This window comes from Apium graveolens, chromosome 10 (assembly GCF_009905375.1).
Source record: "Apium graveolens cultivar Ventura chromosome 10, ASM990537v1, whole genome shotgun sequence".
NCBI lineage: Eukaryota > Viridiplantae > Streptophyta > Magnoliopsida > Apiales > Apiaceae > Apium > Apium graveolens.
The window spans coordinates 113128269-113132900 of record NC_133656.1 but is presented as its reverse complement, the minus strand read 5'-3'; the positions used below and the strand labels follow the sequence as shown (position 1 = coordinate 113132900).

Genomic DNA, 4632 nt, shown 5'->3' with positions numbered 1-4632 from the left:
TGAAAATTTGCTTATGAAGAAAATTTAGTACTGCCTTTGCATCATTTATCGGTAAAGCTTTAACTTCGACCCATTTTGAGACATAATCGACTGCCAGCAAGATGTACTGATTATTGCAAGACGAGATAAAAGGCCCCATGAAATCGATTACCCATACATCAAAGACCTCGACTTCAAGCATCACATTTAATGGCATTTCATCCTTCCTTGACAAATTTCCCACTCTTTGGCAACGATCACACCTTAAAACAAACTGATGAGCATCCTTGAACAAAGTAGGCCAGAAAAAACCTGCTTGCAGAATACGAGCTGCCGTCTTCTCACCTCCATAGTGTCCCCCATAAACCGTGGAATGGCAGTCTCGTAATATCCCCTCCGTCTCACAGAACGGGATACATCTCCTGATGATCTGGTCAGCTCCCTTTCTAAACAAATATGGTTCATCCCACATATACCACTTCACCTCATGCAGAAACTTCTTCTTTTGAGCGGATGTCAATTTAAGAGGCATTATATTGCTGACGAGATAGTTTACAATATCTGCAAACCATGGTTCTTCCTCCTGAATTGCAAACAACTGCTCATCCGGAAAAGATTCATTGATTAACGTCCTATCTTGTGAAGTAGAATCGGGATTCTCCAACCTAGAGAGATGGTCCGCTACTTGATTCTCAGTACCTTTTCTATCTTTGATCTCTAACTCAAATTCCTGAAGTAAAAGCACCCAACGAATGAGTCTCGGCTTCGAATCCTTCTTAGAAACCAGATAGCAAATAGCTGCATGATCAGTGAATACTGTTACTTTCGTACCAAGCAGATAAGATCGAAATTTCTTAAAGCCAAAGACTATAGCCAAAAGCTCCTTCTCAGTAGTGGTGTAGTTCAATTGGGCACCATTTAAAGTCTTACTCGCATAGTAGACCACATGGAAGAGATTTTTCTTGCGCTGTCCCAGAACTGCACCTACCGCATAATCACTCGCATCACACATCATCTCAAATGGTTCTGTCCAATCTGGTGCTGTAATGACTGGTGCCGTGATCAAACTCTCCTTGAGAGTCTCGAATGCTGCCAAACATTCATCATCAAATTTGAAAGGCACATCTTTCTCAAGCAAATTGCACAACGGCTTAGATATCTTTGAAAAGTCCTTGATGAATCGCCGATAAAAACCCGCATGACCAAGAAAACTACGGATTCCTTTCACAGAATTAGGTGGGGGAAGATTTTCAATGACTCCCACCTTGGCCTTGTCCACCTCCAGACCCTTGCAAGAGACCTTATGCCCAAGGATAATGCCTTCACGCACCATAAAATGACATTTCTCCCAATTAAGCACCAAATTAGTTTCCACACATCTTTTGAGTACGGCGCGCAGATTATTCGAACATTCATCATATGAGTGTCCAAAGACGGAGATGTCATCCATGAACACTTCGACGTTATTTCCAATCATGTCAGAGAATATAGCCATCATACATCTCTGAAAGGTGGCCGGTGCGCCACATAACCCAAACGAAACTCTGCGAAAAGCAAATGTGCCAAATGGACAAGTGAAGGTAGTCTTTTCCTGATCCTCTGGTGCAATACAAATCTGATTATACCCGGAATAACCATCCAGAAGACAAAAATACTCATGTCCCGCCAATCTGTCAAGCATCTGATCAATAAATGGAAGAGGGAAGTGATCCTTCCTTGTGGCTTTGTTCAATTTTCTATAATCCATGCATACTCTCCATCCTGTAACTGTTCGAGTAGGGATGAGCTCATTCTTTTCATTTGCGACCACAGTGATACCTCCCTTCTTAGGTACACATTGTACGGGGCTCACCCACGAGCTGTCAGAAATAGGATAAATGATGCCTGCATCTAGCCATTTCAGAATTTCTTTCTTCACCACCTCCTTCATGATGGGATTCAGTCTTCGCTGCTGTTCCACAGTTGGCTTACTACCTTCCTCTAGCAGAATTTTATGCATACAATATGAAGGACTTATCCCCTTGATGTCTGCTATGGTCCATCCTATAGCCGATTTGAATTCTCTCAAAATCCTTAAGAGCTTGTCTTCCTCACTACCTGAAAGGTCAGATGAAATAATAACAGGTAACGTAGATGAATCACCTAAAAAAGCATACCTCAAGTGTTCAGGTAATGGCTTGAGCTCCAAGGTAGGTGCTTCCTCTATTGATGGTTTGAGCTTCCCTTCAGCGTTCTTGAGGTCAAAAGTACCAAGAGATTCAAATGGTATGTCCAGCTTTCGCTTCCAGGAAGAAGCGTTCAGATATTGTAATTGCTCGTTGCTATCTTCATCATCGTTGTCAAAATCCCCCACTAAGGCCTTTTCCAATGCATCAGACATTAGCATGTGATCGAGTTCCGAAGTAACCGCAGAATCAATCACATCCACTTTTAAGCACTCCTCATCTTCTGTAGGGAATTTCATTGCCTTGAATACGTGGAAGGTCACATCCTGATCTTGGACCCGCATAGTAAGTTCACCTTTTTGCACATCTATCAAGGTACGGCCAGTAGCCAAGAAAGGCCTCCCCAAGATTATGGGAATCTTCTTATCTTCCTCAAAATCCAGAATAACAAAATCTGCTGGAAAGAAGAGCTTATCCACTTTGACGAGCACATCCTCAACTATGCCCCTTGGGTAAGTAATGGAACGGTCAGCCAATTGTAGTGACATGTACGTGGGTTTTGGATCAGACAGATCCAGTTTTTTAAAGATCGACAACGGCATTAGATTAATGCTTGCTCCCAAATCACAAAGGCACTTGTCAAACGTCAGATTGCCAATTGTGCAAGGAATGGTGAAGCTTCCTGGATCTTTCAGTTTTGGTGGTAACTTTTGTTGCAGAACAGCGCTGCATTCTTCCGTGAGAGCAACGGTTTCAAGGTCATCCAGTTTCACCTTCCTTGAAAGAATAGTCTTCATAAACTTCGCATAACTAGGCATTTGTTCCAGAGCCTCAGCGAAAGGTATATTGATGTGAAGTTTCTTGAACACCTCCAGAAACTTCCCGAACTGTCTATCCAGCTTTTGTTGCTGCAATCTCTTAGGAAAAGGTGGTGGAGGATAGAGCTGTTTCTCCCCTGTATTAGCCTCAGGCAGAGTGTGTTCAACAGTAGTCTTCCTTGGTTCCGCCGCTTTCTCCTTTTGCTTAGATTCTTCACCTCTAATTTCAGCTTCTACTTCTTTTGCCTTTTCAGCATCAGCTACTTTTCCAGACCTTAAGGTAATAGCCTTGACTTGCTCTTTAGCTTCCTTCCTGCCTGGTACTTTCGTGTCACTGGGAAGAGTGCCAGGTTGACGATTGAGCACTGCATTGGCTAATTGACCAATTTGATTTTCCAAGGTCTTGATAGAAACCGCCTGACTCTTGCACAACAGCTTAAGTTCCTCAAAATCAGCACTAGTAGGTGCAGCTGCACTTCCCTGTTGAGGATATGATTGCCTTGTAGCATACTGCTGTGGTTGCTGGAATCCAGGTGGGTTAAACTATTTACTCACTCCTTGCTGATATGGTGGCTGAATAGCATTCTGATTATTCCCCCAGCTGAAATTTGGATGATTTCTGTTGTTAGGATGATAGGTCGCTGGCACAGGCTGCTGTTGTCACTGATAATTATTCACATACTGAACATATTCGTTTACAAGAGAACACTGATCCGTAGCATGAGAACCTGCATAAAGCTCACAAACCATAGCTATTTGATTAACTCCATACGTAGCCAGAGAATCAACCTTCATTGATAGCGCTTGGAGATGGGCTGCAATAGCGGTGGCTGCATCAACTTCCAGAATACCTGCTACCTTGCCTGACGTCATCCTCTGAGTTGGGTTTTGATGCTCATTTGCAGCCATCGTCTCGATAAGATTATACGTCTCAGTATAGCTTTTAGCCCATAAGGCGCCTCCAGCTGCTGCATCGAGCATGGGCCGAGATTGGGCCCCCAAACCATTATAGAAACCAGTGATCACCATCCAATCCGGAATTCCATGATGTGGACATTTTCTCAACATTTCCTTGTAGCGTTCCCAAGCCTCGCACATAGATTCTGTAGGTTGCTGCGCAAACTGAGTAAGAGCACTCCTCATAGCAGCAGTCTTTGCCATCGGATAAAACTTCACCAGAAACTTTTGCGCAAGATCTTGCCACGTAGTGATGGACCCAGCTGGTTCAGAATGTAACCAGTCTTTAGCCTTGTCCCTTAGTGAGAATGGGAAAAGCCTCAACTTGATAGCCTCATCAGTCACGCCATTATACTTAAAAGTGCTGCAGATCTCGACAAAATTCCTTATGTGCATGTTGGGGTCTTCAGTTGCCGCTCCTCCAAAAGAAACAGAATTCTGCACCATCTGAATAGTGCCCGGCTTGATTTCAAAGGTGTTAGCTTGAATAGCCGGATGAAGGATGCTTGACTGAATGTCATCAATTTTAGGCCGAAAAAAATCCATAAGAGCTGGATCAGCTTGAACAATACGATCTCCCATGTTTACAGGTTCTTTCTGCTCAGTTCCTGAATCCGAATCCTCAAAATCTAACTTCTCCGGAATATCAAGAACTTCGTCTGTCTCCTCAGCTGTATCTAAAGTCCTCTTGCGAGCACGAGAACGAGTTTGCA

The 4632-nt window shown here is 43.4% G+C and overlaps 1 non-coding gene across 1 annotated transcript; it reads left to right on the top strand.

Moving 5' to 3' along the window:
• Positions 1-4001: 4001 nt before the first annotated feature.
• Positions 4002-4108, top strand: LOC141694154 (small nucleolar RNA R71). The gene has a single exon (XR_012563481.1). It is a non-coding gene; the product is annotated as a small nucleolar RNA R71 (small nucleolar RNA).
• Positions 4109-4632: the final 524 nt, after the last annotated feature.